The sequence below is a fragment of the Neomonachus schauinslandi genome, chromosome 10 (assembly GCF_002201575.2).
Source record: "Neomonachus schauinslandi chromosome 10, ASM220157v2, whole genome shotgun sequence".
In the NCBI taxonomy this organism is placed as follows: domain Eukaryota; kingdom Metazoa; phylum Chordata; class Mammalia; order Carnivora; family Phocidae; genus Neomonachus; species Neomonachus schauinslandi.
Genome location: NC_058412.1, coordinates 35,039,334 through 35,055,769, shown reverse-complemented (window position 1 = coordinate 35,055,769; position 16,436 = coordinate 35,039,334). Strand labels below are relative to the sequence as shown.

The 16,436-nt window shown below is 46.4% G+C and overlaps 1 non-coding gene across 1 annotated transcript; it reads left to right on the top strand.

Moving 5' to 3' along the window:
• Positions 1-3,049: 3,049 nt before the first annotated feature.
• Positions 3,050-3,180, top strand: LOC123326099. Its single transcript, XR_006540882.1, has one exon. It is a non-coding gene; the product is annotated as a small nucleolar RNA SNORA63 (small nucleolar RNA).
• The last annotated feature ends 13,256 nt before the right edge of the window (positions 3,181-16,436 follow it).

Here is a 16,436-nt window from a genome sequence, read left to right as displayed (position 1 = left end):
GCATTCTCAGTAGGACTGAAGCTAAGAGTTCCCCACAAGTTCTTTGCTATCCCCTCACGACAATCTTGCTAGGTAGATGCTATGATCATTTCCCCTGTGCAGATGAGGAAGCAGGCTCTCTGACACTGAATAATGACCACCTGAGTAATGCCCAGGCTGAGCCCAGCCTTGAACCGGGGCAGGCCCACCTGGAGATGGAAGCAGAGATGGAGCCAGCCCTGCAGAAGTGTCACATGGACTGATGCATCCCTGACATCCCCCTGCCTCCGTCCAGCGCTCGTCTCGCCCACTGCCCCCCGCCCCCAGCCCCTTGGCCTGTCTGGACACCGGTTCTCAGCTGCCCCGTTCATCTTTGGAGCTCAAAGGGGTTCCTGTTCCAGAAGATGCTTGCATTTAAGCAAGAGACCCTTGCAAATCTGAGAGGAAGACTTGAATGGTGCTGTTTCAGACACACAATCCACTCTTGCACAGCCCCAAACTTCTCCACCAATGAGCATGTTCTTCCTGCTGGAGTGGGACAACGACCCACCCCCAGTCCTGAGGAGCAGTAAGCAGGCCCCAGCATGCCTAAGCAAGCTCCGTCCTCTTTAGGCCCAGATAAGTGATTTCCCCAACAGCTGTGAGAAAGAGCTGATGAAGCCCAGAAGCCGGCAGGGTCCGCGAGCCATCAGGTGGCTGGGAGAGGACAAAGATGAGTAAAAGGACCCCTTCCTTTCTTGGATGTGACCACGTGGCAGATGTGGGTTTGGTGTTCTGATTTCTATGCGGCCTTCGTTCCCTCCAGGTCCCTACTTCAGCACTAGGGCCAAAGTCACCTGTCAGATCACTCTCCTGCCACCTGCCCAGAGGGTGGGCATCAGGGACCCTTCCCTCCTCCCTAGGCAAGGAGAAATGTTCTGTATCTTCTGTCCTCCCCCCACCCCCAGGGTGCTGAGAACACTCTGTGGCTCTCCAAACTGGTGTGTCTGGCCACCACGCTCCCTGCCTCCAACCTCCGCAGGAACTCCACCAGCAACGGAGGCCCATCCATAGCCCAAAACAATGTGAAACTCACATCTTTCCTCAAGCTCCAATTGGTCACGTGTTTCTAGCACCACAAGAGACCTCATCTCCTACTTCCAAAACTTTAAAAGGAAGAAAAAGAAGAAGCCCATCAGAGGAACTTCCCCATTGCCTTGTCCTTCCTGGGCTCCTTCTTCCTGCCCCATCCCTCCTAGTCTACAAACCTACCCCCATCCTCCTGGCCACATACTGCCCCTTCACCTGCCCAAGGCCAGGCTCTCCGGCACTCCCAGACCCCACGCCTTCTCCCAGCACTCCCCCTCCTAACCTTCCGTGGCTGCTCTCCTCCCTGCTGAGGTTTCCACCAGGGCACACGCTCACATGTCTGCCTCTTCCCAGACGGCACCAACACCAACAGGAGGCAAAACCAGATCAACAAAAAGCAAAACTAAAATACAAGAAAGTAAAAACAACCCAAGTGAAACCAACCCAAACAAAACCTGTCCATCAACCTCCTCTTCACTTCACAGCCAGACTGGTGAAGGAGGTGCCCCCTTGTGCATTCGGAGAGTACAGGTGAAATTATTTCACCAACTTTATTGAGGGATAATTAGGCTATAATAAAATGTACCCATTTTCACATATATTTTGATAAGTTTGACCAACACGCACACCCATGTAACAATTACCTTGATCAAATTATAGAATATTTTCATCACATAGAAAAGTTCCCTTGTGTCCCTTTCAGTCAACATCCTAGGCTCCCACCCCTCGGCCCCAGGCAACCACTCATCTGCTCTCTGTCTCTATGGATGGATTTGCCATTTCTATAGTTTCATATAAATAGAATCTTACAGAATATACTCGTTTATACCTAGCTTCTTTTGCTCATCATGATGTCTATGAAATTCATCCATGTTATCCAGTTTTAAGAAATTCATTATTTTGGGCGCCTGGGTGGCTCAGTTGGTTAAGCGACTGCCTTCGGCTCAGGTCATGATCCTGGAGTCCCGGGATCGAGTCCCGCATCGGGCTCCCTGCTCAGCGGGGAGTCCGCCTCTCCCTCTGGCCCTCCCCCCTCTCATGTGCTCTCTCTCATTCTCTCTCTCTCAAATAAATAAATAAAATCTTAAAAAAAAAAAAAGAAGAAATTCATTATTTTTTATGGTTGTTTTTTCTAGTATTCCATTGTATGAATGTGTCATAATTTGTTTATCCATTCATCTGTCAATAGACATTCGGGTTGGTCCAGCTTGAGATATTATGAATAAAGCTTTGTCTTTGTGTGAACACGTTTTCTTTATTCTTGGTAAAAACCTAGTTGTTGGGGGCGCCTGGGTGGCTCAGTTGGTTGAGCGACTGCCTTCGGCTCAGGTCATGATCCTGGAGTCCCGGGATCGAGTCCCGCATCGGGCTCCCTGCTCGGCAGGGGGTCTGCTTCTCCCTCTGACCCTCCCCCCTCTCATGCTCTCTCTCTCATTCTCTCTCTCAAATGAATAAATAAAATCTTAAAAAAAAAAAAAAACCCTAGTTGTTGGATAGCTGGGTCATGTGGTCAGTGCCTATTTAGGTTTATAGGAAAACCATTTTGCTTTTCAAAATGGCTGTACTATTTTGCATTCCCACAGAAATGCATGAGTCCCAGTTCCTCTTCCTACCAATATTTGATATTATCAGTCTTTTTAAATTTTAGTCCTTCTGGTGGGTAAGATTTTAATATGCATTTTCCTAGTAACTACTGACGTCAGACAACATTTCACGTGCTTATTGGCCATTTGTATATCTGCTTTTGTGAAGTGTGTGTTGAAATCTTTTTCACATTTTCTACTGGGCTCTGTGTGTGTGTGTGTGTATCAGATATATATTTGATTCTCACTTGCAGTAGTTATGTCCTATAAAGTCACCACAAACACTGACCTAGCAAATACCCTCCTAGGCTAAATACAGGATTAGGTTCTTATGAGCTTCTGGTCACAACATTTTCATCATCTGACAGATATATAAACTTGTTTTATGTGTGTTTCTGTTTAAAGACACCGTATTTTAGATGCAGGATCTAGTTACAATGTAGCTGTAAAGTGCTACCTTGTCTTTGCCCCCTGCTCAAAATAAAGCTGTTACCTTTCTAGCCCTGTCCGCCATGGTGCTTAGCAGCCAGGGATGCATGGTCTCAGACATGTTTACCAAGTAAAACACTGACTTGAGGGGCACCTGGGTGGCTCAGTCATTAAGCGTCTGCCTTCAGCTCAGGTCATGATCCCAGGGTCCTGGGATCGAGCCCCGCATCGGGCTCCCTGCTCAGCGGGGAGTCTACTTCTCCCTCTCCCACTCCCCCTGCTTGTGTTCCCTCTCTCGCTGTGTCTCTCTCTGTCAAATAAATAAATAAAATCTTTAAAGACACCGTATTTTATCTATTTTTTCGATTCATTAACATTGAACTCATAGCCAACAGCATTTTAATTTATTCCTGAAAATTATCTAACACAGGGAGCCTGAGTGTCACAGTCAGTTAAGCATCTGACTCTTGGGTTTCAGCTCAGGTTGTGATCTCAGGATCAAACTCTAGGCTGGGCTGCACCCTGAGTGGAATCTGCTTGAGGCTCTCTTACCCTCTCCCCTTGCCTCTCCTCACCACCCCTCCCGCCACGCTCTCTCACATGCGCTCTCTCTCTCTCTTTAAAATAAATAAATCTTAAAAGAAAAAGAAAGAAAGAAAGAAAAAGAAAAGAAAGAAGGAAGAGAGAAAGGGGGGCACCTGGGTGGCTCAGTCATTAAGCATCTGCCTTCAGCTCGGGTCATGATCCCAGGGTCCTAGGATCGAGCCCCGCATCGGGCTCCCTGCTCGGCGGGCAGCCTGCTTCTCCCTCTGCCACTCCCCCTGCTTGTGTTCCCTCTCTCGCTATCTCTCTCTCTGTCAAATAAATAAATAAAATCTTTGAAAGAAAGAAGGGAGGGAGGAAAGAAAGAAAAGGAAGGAAGGAAGGAAGGAAGGAAGGAAGGAAGGAAGGAAGGAAGGAAGGAAGGAAGTTACCTAACATATGTATTTTCTCCATAAGGCACATCACAGCTTTTTTGTACCAGCCAGCACTATGGTTGGGCACCATTTTAAAAAGCAAAACCACTAACAAAACCCACAAAACTGCAAGACACGTGGCATGACACAGACCACAGAAAGGACATTTGGTTACAGCATGAGGGCTGAAACACAAAGCAGAGCATCAGCTTGTCAACCCCAGCCAGAATGTGCACATCCAGAAACTCAAATTTTTTTGCCGCAAGTGACTGCAGAAGTGCCACAAGTATTGAATTTGGGGTCACAAATAAGTGTTAGTGAGTAGATGAATTTGTGGTATGGAATCCACACTTAACGAGAGGCAACTATAAATATTCAGAGGAATACATGGCCCAAGTTGGATACAAGATCTTTGTCAGATGTATGTAGTGTGAATATTTGTTCCAGTCTGTCTTTTGAAAAGCAGATTTTAGTTTTATGAAGACTAGTTTATCACTGTTTCTTTTTATGATTTGTGCTTTTTGTGTTTCTCAGACACATCAGTCTTTGCCTAACCCAAGGTCTTGAAGATTTTTTCCTACATTAACTTCTAGAAATTTTATTGAACTAACTTTTATATTTAGGTTTATGATCCATTTTGAGTTAATGTTTGTGTTTAGCCTAAAGTAAGGTCAAGATGTATTTTTTCCCCATATGAATATCCAAGGGTTCCATCATTGCATGTTGAAAAGACTATCCTTTTGGGGCGCCTGGGTGGCTCAGTTGGTTGGGCAACTGCCTTCGGCTCAGGTCATGATCCTGGAGTCCCGGGATCGAGTCCCGCGTCGGGCTCCCTGCTCGGCAGGGAGTCTGCTTCTCCCTCTGACCCTCCTCCCTCTCATGCTCTCTGTCTCTCATTCTCTCTGTCTCAAATAAATAAATAAAATCTTTAAAAAAAGAAAAAAGAAAAGACTATCCTTTTCCTCATTGGATTACCTTGGAGGCTTTGTCAAAAATTAGTTGACCCTCTATGTGTAGGTCTATTTCTGGATTCTCTTTGGTGTGCCATTGATCCATGTGTCTATCCTTTTGCCAATACCATAGTTTTCGTCATTGTACCTCTATAATAAGTCTTGAAATCAGGTACTGTAAGCCCCCCTTTTCCTTCTTTTTCAAAATTGTTTGACTCTTCTTTATCCTTCATATTTTCATATAAATTCTTTGTCAATTTCAGCAAAAAACCCTGAAGCGTTTATGACTGGGATTTCATTGAATCTACAGCTCAACTTGGGAAGGACTGATACTTTAACAGTATTGAGTCTTCTAATCTTTTTTTTTTAAGAATTTATTTATTTGACAGAGAGAGACACAGTGAGAGAGGGAACACAAGCAGGGGGAGTGGGAGAGGGAGAAGCAGGCTTCCCGAGGAGCAGGGAGCCCGATGCGGGACTCGATCCCAGGACCCTGGGATCATGACCTGAGCCGAAGTCAGACGCTTAACGACTGAGCCACCCAAGCGCCCTGAGTCTTGTAATCTTTAAATGCAGTCTATCTTTCTGTTTATTTAATCTCTTTAACTTCTTTTGGCAATGTTTTGTTTTCTAGATACATATCTTGCACATATTATTATTCATTTTCCTTTTTAATGCTATTGCAAATAAGTTTTAATTTTAAAATATGTGGTGCTATATATAAAAACATATTTGATTTTTATGTATTGATCTTGTATGATCCTGCTAAACACTTATTAGTTCTAGAAGTTGTTCATAGATTCCTTAGGATTTTATACCCATACAATCATATCATCTGCAAATAAAGACAGTTTTACTTTTTCCTTTTCAATCTGGATGCCTTTTATTTCTTTTTCTTGTCTTATTATACTAGCTATGACCTCTAGTACAATGTTGAATAGATGTGGTAAGACTGGACATCTTTGTTTTGTTTCCAATCTTAGAGAGAGAACATTCTGTGTTTCACCATTAAATATGATATTTGTGGCAGCTTTTTCACAGATGGTCTTTATCAGGTTGAAGACATTTCTTTCTATTCCTAATTCTCTGAGAGATTTTATCATGAAAGTTGTTGAATTTTGCCAAATTCTGTCAAATGCTTTTTCTGTATCTGCTGAGATAATCATATGGATTTTCCTCATTCTGTTAATGTGGTGGATTACATCACTTGATTTTTGAATGTTAAACCAACTTTGCATTCCTAGGATGAACTCCACTTGGTCATGGTGTATTTTTAATGTTTTTATATAACAATACATGTTACTGGATTCAACTTTGTAATGTTTTACCAAATATTTTTGTGTCTTTGTTCATAAGGGTTATTGGTCTTTAGTTTTCTTGCTTTGTAATGTATTTGTCTGGTTTTCACATTAGGGCAATGCTGGCCATAGAATGAGTTGGGAAGTTGTCCCTCCTTTCCCATTTTCTGAGTTTGTGTAGGATTGGCATTGTTTTATTCTTTAAATATTTGGTTGAATTAATCTGCAGTTTGCTTTGAGTGACAGCTCATATTTAAGTTCTGAGTACAAGGGTGGGCTTTCCTGGAGTGTCGCTGCAGGGTGATCTGGATGGACTGTTTATTAAAGGAATCTCTAATACCACTATCTGTTAGTCTTTCCTCTTGCCTAGTTAGATTCCCCCAGAGCAGGCTCTTTCACTCTCCAGCCCAAAGGGGATAGACTGGCGCCCTGCCCTGTGGGAGCCCAAAGGGGGAACATTCTTATTTTAGACTCCTTCAGCCCAACCTCTAGAGTTCCATGGCATCAACAGTTCCCAAGCCTTTTGAGGATTCCGTGTTATAGATTGGGTTGGTTCTAGGCTTTCCCTACTGCCTCCTCAGGGTTCAGGGGGTTTTTTAGTCTGAAAAGCTAGTTACAGTCTTTCTGGTTTCCAGCTTCTAAACTTTTTTTTCTCTCATTAGTCCTGTCCTTGTAGGTTTATGCCTTTCAAAAACAACCTTTACTATCATTTGAGTATAGTTTCAAGAGAGCACTAAAGTAGATATGCATGTTTCATCTGCCATATTTACCCCCCAAAGAACGTTTTTCTTTTCTTTTTTTTTTAAGATTGATTGATTTATTTATTTGAGAGCGAATGTGCATGAGGGGGGAGGGGCAGAGGGAGAGAGAGAGAGAGAGAGAGAGGCCCCATGCAGGGCTCCATCTCACAATCCTGAGATCACCACCTGAGCTGAAACCAAGAGTTGGGTGCTTAATCGACTGAGCCACCCAGGTGCTCATTTTTATTTTCAATCCACTGTAATCTGGCTTCTGATCCCACTGCTCCACAGAAAGCTGCTCCTTCCTAGCTCACTAATTAACTCCTCCTTACGAAGTACAATGGGCCCCAATGAACATTTCTCTTCCCCAACTTCTCACCAGCATTTGATATCAGTTGGCCCCCCTGCTTGACACTGCTTCCTTCCTAGGCTTCAGTGACCTCACTGTCCTGGTCTCCCACCTATTTCTCTGGCTTGGTGACCTTCAACACTCCAACTGGAGCCATCTTCTCTTCTCCCCCCGTCCCATGTCCATAATCTTCCTTGGAGAAATCACTCAGATCCACGCCAATGATTCCCAAGTCCATTTATCCCTGCCTCTCACCCAAGTTCCAGATCCATGTACACAACTGCCTACCAAGTCTTTTCATCCATGAACATCACATGTCTCCATTTGATCAAGATGTTTACGTCCTTCAGTAGAGATTTGTTGTCTTCTTAAAAATCTTGCATATTTTCTGTTGTGTGTGTTTCTGTGTTCTTTATAGTTGTGTTGCTATCATGGCTGGAACCTCTTTGATGTTACTTTGATGTTACATTCTCTAACTGGACATTCCGGGGCACTGGCCTCCTGATGATTTCCTATGGGGTCACCTGTATCTGGCCACCGTGAGCCTCACTTGTATTCACTCTAAGAGTCTATCCATTGATCCTCTTGGATAATATAGGTGGACAATCATGTCCCCTGTAAGTGAAGACTGCTTTGCTCCTTCCTGTCCCTTCTCTTGTCTTGCTATGCTGGGTCAACTTCCAAGACAGAACTGAATGGTAGAGGAGCAGGCATGCATGTCCTGTCCCATCTTTGAATGGAAGGAATGTTTCTAAGTTTTCACCGCTAAGTTCAAGGTTTACTCTGGTCAGGACCCCTTATCACATTAAAGGCGTTCCCTTCTACTCGCAGTTTGCCAAGAAATTTTATCAAGAGTGGGTATGACTTGGATCAATTTTCTTTGGCCTCTCTTAGAGACATCACAAGGCTTTTCCTTTTAAGCTGTTATTCTACTAAATTACACTGGTGGACTATTGTTGAACTAACCTTGGAGCCATTGTTCTGGCAGCCTTCTTGCCACCTTAACCCCATCGTGTGATGATTTCTCCTTCTCAGGGGAGTGGACAGAGAGAATAAACCAGAGCCCATGTTCCTAAGCAAGTCTCACCAGTATCTGTTAGTCCCCTTACTGGAAGATAGCCTCAGGTAGCAACATCGTGTAGCTCTGCACACTTTCCTTGTCTGATCAGTCTTTGGCGATTGGGCTTGCTTATTGTTTAGTGAAGAATTGCACACTTCAGGTCCTGAAGGAGGATGGAGCCAAGCTAGGCTATGATCCAGACCTGTGATTTCTGCTTCAAGGGATAGAAGCAACCATTTAGAACACCCCCCCACACACACATCCACCTGCTCATGCCTTCAGTGCCTGGTTATGGATGGCAGCCAAACCCCTCTGTGTCTGCCTGTCGGACAAGTGAGCCACCAGCTCCAGAGTCCAGGACATTCAGGCTCAGGAGAAATTGTACCCTTGGTAGAAAGATGGCTGGGGGTGAGCAACACTGTTGCTAGTCTCTATCTCTTGGTGTCTTGGAAGTTCATCTTTCTGAGATCAAAGGAATCAAAGTAAAGATTCGCCCAGAAAGGGGATTAATTGCCAATTTCAGCAGGGCCCAACACAGTAATGGCGTTAATGTTCTTTATATGCACCATAATTTATTGGGGATTTTGGTTTGGGGATGAATATGTGGGATTGATGCAGTTTTCTTTTCATGCACTGCATGGACTTGGGAAGCTTTAAAAAAATATATAGCACAGGGTCCAAGCCCTGGAGATTCCGATCCAGTTGCCCCAGGACGGAAACAGGAATCTGTATTTTTTAAATGATTTATTTATTTATTTGAGAGACAGGAAGAAAGAACGGGGGTGGGGGGAGGAGCAGAGGGAGAGGGAGAGAGAATCCCAAGAGGACTTCACGCTGAGCCTGGAGCCTGACTTGGGGCTTGATCTCACAACCCCAAGATCACACCTGAGCCAAAACCAAGAGCCACACGATTAGCCAACTGCACCACCCAGTCACCCCAGGAACCTGCATTTTTGAGAAGTTGTTTAGAGGCTTCTTAAGGACAGCCAGGTTTGGGAACCACTGACCAGGAAGATCCCAGAAGGTCCTGGCCTCAGCTTCATCATCATTGAGATCTAGGGATTCCTTAGGGTCTTAGAGATCACATGGATCCCACAGACCTTATAGCCTGATGTAGCCAAAGTGAAGCAGGAGTGTGTGTGTCTGTGTGCACACTACTGAATCCAGCTCTCTCTGGGAAATGGGGGACCTCAGACTTCATAGACTTGTGGTCCCTGCCCTGATAATCCTGAGGATTGCATCTGAGTGTCCATCTGCGTACAAACACCTATATACTCTTTAGTGCTCTTTTTCAAACATGTGTGGATGTGTTTGTGATAGCTACAATACAACATCATTTAAAAACACTGCTGAACTCAGAGAAGCCTTTTATAGGTTTTATTTTTCTCTATCAACAGTTACTAGAAGCGCACCTACTATTATAAGTGTCTCAGGTAGGGGGCCAATCTGTGATTTTTATTTTTTACGTTTTCAATTTTAAGTAGGGATCTTCATCCATAGAAAGGCTGGGAAGTCCTAGGGAGAGGCCCTCTGGAGCCAGCAGTGTCCTTTGAGTTAACAGCAGCTGGGAGGTTGCTGCCCTGTCCACTGGGCAGGCAGTCACCACCCCCCAGCCCCCCCACCCCGCCTACTCGGGTGACCAGCTGGCCGGGTGCTCCCCGGGACTTGAGTCATCCCAGTCTGTGACAGTGAGGGCTCCGTTAGAAAGGAGACTCAGGACCCAGGGATGCAGTGGGTCATTTGACTATAGAACAGTAGCAGGGGGTGAGGAGGAGGGCACTATGGCTGCCATCCAAGTGGACGCCTTCCCCCTCCCCTCGCCCACTTCGGGCTGACTATTAGATCCTTAGAGGATTTCTCAGCCCTCCCAGCTTTGAGTGGAAGAGTCTATGTGCTAGCAGCCTCAAAAGCTTCTGTAAGGGCCACGAAGACACCATGTATAAGCTCTCATTACCTAACCAACCTCATGGCCCTTCCCAAGTGAAAAGCTATAATCTGGTGACCTGGTGGAGTGTCTGACTCACAGGCTTAAATCATATGGTCAAAGAAACTCCCCCATAGCTCCCTACTGAGAGGACATCAGACTTTGTTCCTGTGAACCTCAAGGGCACAAAAGCCCTGGCAATGCCACCATCTTGAGAACACACAGGACATCTGAGGTGTGTGTGTGTGTGTGTGTGCCTGTGGTAAAAGATTGCCTTTTCCTGAACTATCTTGAAAACCCTGTCCTCACAGCATTTTCCCCAAACCCCGTTCACCCCAGCTGGGAAATTCTATTCAGTCCTGAGTAAATGCAGTTTCTGAGAAAAAAGCACTCCTGCCTTCTCAAGGAAACTTTAGGGGTCCTTTTGTTCTTACTCTTGCCAACCAAGACAGGTATACCTGCTTTTTGAAAGTTTGCATTAGGCTGCTTCGCTTTTACGAGAAACACCTGCATCACTACCTGTTTTCGCCAACTGTAAGAAATCCGAATTGGATTTTGCTCTTATGAAAAAAAGGCAAAAGGCAAAAATAGCTGTGCAGTGTTTATTTTTCAGTGAGCTGTCACAGAGGTGTGCCCAGAGCGAGAGCAGCGCCACCCAGCTCCTTCCCCGGGAACTACACTCAGCCTCTCAGCCTCCGGCCGCCAGAGCTTTGAGTCTGTACTTTATCCGGATTTCTTTTGTGCACACACTAGCAAGATATGTCCTAAGGTTTCAGAAAAGCCTAAGAGAGGTTATTTTTTGGGTCTGGGAATGCTCAAAGTTTTTCCCATATAAATTAATGGTAATTATTTCTTCAAATTATGCCATTTTGGCTTATGAATGGTTTCATAGAAATGCTCTACTTTCTGATAGCAGAGAAACCTGTAATCTTATTTTGCTAAAACTTTCATGACAGAACGCTTAGAACTTTGCTCTTGTTTCCATTGTTAGAAGTGTTGCCATCTGTTCTCAGTGCCTTTACCTCCCGCCTGACCCCAGCAAGGTCCTTTCCTGTTCTAGTGCTTTGAAGCAGCCGTCTTCCTCTGGCACAACATAATGACAAGGAACTCCTGGGGTGCCTGGGTAGCTCAGTCAGTTAGGTGTCTGCCTTTGGCTCAAGTCATGATCTCAGGGTCCTGCGATGGAGTCCCCCGTTAGGCTCCCTGCTCAGTGGGGAATCTGTGTCTCCCTCTCCCTCTGCCCCTCCCCCACCTTATGCACACTCACACTCTCAAATAAATAAATAAAATCTTTTAAAAATTAAAAAAAAAAAAAGGAATTCCTCCAGGTTTTGTTTCAACACAGGGAAAGAGGGGTTATCAGCTTTGGGGTGGGGGCTGCCAGTCTGAGGGCTTCCAGGGAGCAGAGGGCAAAGGCGACTGGAGGCCTGGTCACAGGTTACAGGCATGGGGTAAACAGGGATAAAGCCCCCTGGGCAACAGGTAAGGAGAGCTGGCAGTTGGAGGGGAAGCCTTGCTCCCCAGGAGAAGACTAGAACCCAAAAGGGTATTGCCACCACAATCTCTGTGGAGCCTTTAGAAAGGGCAGGGCAGCATCCAGGCAGGAAGAGACTGCAAGTGGATTGCCACTCACCAAGGGGACATCAGGAAGGGGTACAACTGTGGAGTCTCCTGTGAAGACTGCTGTGATCCCAGCATTAGCAAAAGGCCTGAGTGACGTCAGACTCCCCTTTAAAAAGATCGAGGTATGGGGGCACCTGGGTGGCTCAGTTGGTTAAGCATCCGACTGGATCTCAGCTCAGGTCTTGATCTCAGGGTTGTGAGTTCCAAGCCCCTCATTGGGCTCCATGCTGGGTGTCGAGCCTATGTTAAAAAAAAAGAGTCATCAAGAGATTCCTGAGAGCCACAGAGACCATGACTCATGGGCTTCTGTTTGCCTTGGAAGAATGCCCTTGGCCATGCTGATGGCAATCCCCCCTACCCTTGATGCATCCCCTGGGATCTGCCCCAAGAGACTTCTCCCAGGTCTGGCCTTAGGAGACAGAGAAAACATATGCGGGGCCTCTGTCCTGGGCCCCCAAGATGACATACTTTGAAGAGAGTTTAATATCAGTTTTGGTGAGCTGAATCCCCAATGGAACTAGGGTCCACACTTCTGCAGCAGCGGCTGCATTTGTCAGATGAAAATCTTACCCTGATTTTTTACTTATATCTGCAGTGTCCTTAAAGAGAGAATCTCCTGGTTGATGTTTACTAGACATGAATTGAGCTGATCGCCGGGACATGATGAGACAAAAATAATACAGCCCTGCTGTGCAGTGTGGGCCCTCCCCGGACAACTAGGAGGCCAGCGGCAGCTTCCTTCCCAAGGAGGCACCACTGCCAACGATGAACCTTAAGCTCAGGGCTTATAGCTATTTGCTCAGGAATGTACCATGAGTGAGTGTCCTAGGGATATGTCCATCTCCTGACGGGGGGGCGGGGGGGGGGGGGGGGGGGGGGGGGTAGCTGTGACCTCACATCGTGCCGCAGTATCCAGATCTGTCTCCAGTGAGCCTGAAGTCGTGGTCTCAGCCCCAGTTAATGATCACTTGGTCCATCCCTTGTTTTATAGATGTGGAAACTGAGGCCCGAGGAAGCTAGAGCAGCCCCAGCTTGCTGTCTTTTTATTATTAGAAATTGGTGCCCCCTACCTGCCTCCGGCTTCAATCTCTCTTGAAATCCTGGTATCTAACCGGGTTCGGGCAAGGGGGTGGTGCTCCCAAAGGAAACAGCGAGGGCTTACTGACTCACTACCCCCTTCAGAAAGCGTGGTGTCCGGCGGGAGCGTCTAGATCCGCACAGAGCCTTCCCTAAGCCACCAGCGGCTCAGCCTTGCAGTGTCAGGGGGGACAGGACAGGGGCCTTCCTGGTGAAAAAGAACAAAGTCTCCTTCCTGCACGTAGAGTCCAGGAGCCCAGCCCAAGGGCAAGTAGCAGGCCCGCTGTCCAGTAAGGGCTGGGGACACTCCCGAGGCTGGAGCGTGTACCGACGGTGACCCAAACACAAGGGCGCTCTCGCCCTGGGCAACTCCCAGGCGGAGACGGCCAGATTTTCCCACGGCCCAGGGAGCTGAGAACTGACGTCCTCCGGGCGCCGCCCGCCTGCAGCGGCCTCTCAGCTGGGAGCTGGGGGCTCTGCGCTGCTCCAGGGCTGCAGCGTCCGGGCCGGCGCCGACGTCGGGCCGGGAGGGAAAGCGAGGCAGGCCGGGAGCCGGGGCCCTGCCGCCGACCCACCCCGCGCGCCTGCGCGGCTGCACGCACCCCCACCCCCCCTCCGCTCCCGAAAAGCCCCCGCAGCCCCGCGTCTCAGCAGGGGTCGCCCCGCCGGGCCCCCAGAGTTTCCAGCTAAGGCTTGGAACTAACCCCACTCCCAGGCCTCTGAGGGCGCTCACCTGGCAGTCCCTCAGTTTGGAGGATCGCCTCCCACACCCACACAACTTCTATGCATCCCTTAAGGCACAAGTTCCTTTACTTCTCAGAGCTCCCGGAGATTTCTTTCCAAACTTCTACGAAATCCTGTGACCTCCTCGAGACCCTCTGTGCTGGGTTTCCCCCCTCCGCCCCCAAGATTCCTCGATAAAGGAACTTCTCCAGCTTCTTAGGGGCTGGACACTGGAGCTTGTCTGCCTGGGGCCAACCCTGGCTCTGCCTCTTACCGGCTGTCACCTTGAGCAAGTTTTATAATCTGGGAATCTCAGCGCTCAAGGGCTTTTTAGTTTAAACAAATAAGTGGATTACAACTCTGTTTAGTATGTGTTAAGTCCTCAATAAATGTCAGCCATTACCATGCTCATTATAGAATAAAAATTTAAGGGGTGCCTGCGTGGCTCAGTTGGTTAAGCCTCAGACTCTTGATTTCAGCTCAGGTCATGATCTCAGGGTCCTGAGATCTAGCCTCACATGGAGCTCCAGGCTCAGGAGGGAGTCTGCTTCCTCCTTCTCCCTCTCAAATAAATAAATAAATAAATCCTTAAAAAAATTTTAAGTCACAGGACATAAATGCATGCCAAACAATATTCTCTGTAAGAATGAGGCTCTCAACATCAAAGTAATGGACAAATGTCTGAGGGTCTGGGATCGCTGACTTCATGCTGAGAAAAAGGCAGGGGGTGCCCTTGCCTGATACAGGTTACAGCACAAGGACAGTCATTGTTCCCAAGTATGCTCAGAGTGAGGCACCTTCTGCCCTGTGTCCGGGTCTCATTTGCCAGCAAGTGTTGCCTTTTTCTGAAAAGGAAGCAGCGGGGCTGGACTGGTGAGAGGAGCCAGTCCCACCTTACCCAGGTCCAAGAGTCCCCAAAATAGAGGACACTGGAGCCCCTCCCAGGACTGCCACTTGTCTGTTGTAGCCCACCAGCCACAGTTCTCCTCCGTGGACTTTGCTCACGTGCTCCCCTCCCTCTAATACGGGCCCAGGCTGCCCCGGCAGGCAGTGTCGATTTTATAAGCAACATTCATGTCATTCCTCATTTTTAGAAAGCTGAGACTGGGGGCTAGAGGTGCATAAAGTGATTAAGCAACGTGACTGATGTCACACAGCAAGTTGGTGGCCTCTGAGCTATGGTCCCCAGACCCCGCGTGCTTCTTGCAGCTGCCCCCCAACCCTGACTTACACTTTGGGTTTGTAAACCTTAGTTTGAATGCAGTGATCTGCAGCTGAAAGAAATTTGAATATCCTCATGAGAGGAAGAGGAGCAAATGTGATTCTTTCAAGACAGTATTTGTAGCACAATCTGAAAGCTTAACCTGAATCTTGTTGCTGGAAGGTGTTTATATCCACGCCCCCGGGGATCCCACCTCTAGCATTGCAAATTGGAATGATTTATCTAGGTAGTAAGCAAGCATTCCTAACTACAAAATATTTCTTTGAAAGAGCAGAGGTACACGTTTCTACTAGAATCATCAATTTCGACATTGTAGTAGGTCCTGCCTCATTGGATAAACAGAACAGGGACTATGTGGAGGAGCGCCCCCTGCCCCCTGGTGGTTGTAAGTATAACTCTTTAACAGTTTCAGTGAGGTTTAAATGACATAAACTGCACAGATCTAAACGTACCAAAACTTCGGTAAGTTTTGACATATGCGCATGAAAGCACTATGAAATCATCACCACAACCAAAATAATAAACATATCTATTACCCCCAAAATTTTCCTTATGCCCCTTTGTCACCCCTCCTTCCCACCCCTCCCCACCCTCTCCTAGTATTGTTGGTTTACACTTAAACAGTAGAAATTACCCAATCTGAACAACAGAATAAGCACACTACAAAAAAATAAGCAGAGCCTCAGATACATATGGGACTACAACAAAAGATCTAATGCTTATGTCATCAACGTCCCAGTAGGAAGTTGAAAAAAATAGCCAAAGAAATAAGAAAATAATAATACAACCCACAGAACGGGAGAAAACTTTTGCAAGTCATATATCTGATAGGGGGCTTGTATCTAAACTCTCTAAAGAACTATTCCACTCAATAAAAACACAAATAACCTGATTTTTTAAATGCACAAAGGATCTGAATAGACATTGCTCCAAAGAATATAAACAAATAGCCAACAAGCCATGAAAAGATGTTCAACATCCTTAGTCATCAGGGAAATGCAAATTAAAACAATGAGATACCACTTCATTCCTACTAGGATAACTATCACCAAAAGACAAAATGAATTTGGCAAAGATGTAGAGAAACCCTTATTCATCACCAGTGGGAATGTAAAGTGGTGCAGCCATGGTGGGAAACAGGTTAGCAGTTCCTCAAAGAGTTAAGCAGAGAATCACGGTGTGACCCAGCAATTCCACTCCTAGATATATACCCCCAAAGAAAACACTAGTCCACACAAAAACTTGTACAAAAATGTTCATAGCAGGGGCACCTGGCTGGCCTCAGTCAGAAGAGCATGAGACTCTTGATCTCAGGGTTGTAGGTTCAAGCCCCATGTTGGGAGTAGACGTTACTTAAAAATAAAATCTTTAAAAAAATGTTCATAGCAGCATTATTCATAAGAGCTAAAAAGTAGAAACTCAAATGTCTTTCAACTGATGAATGGATAAATAAAA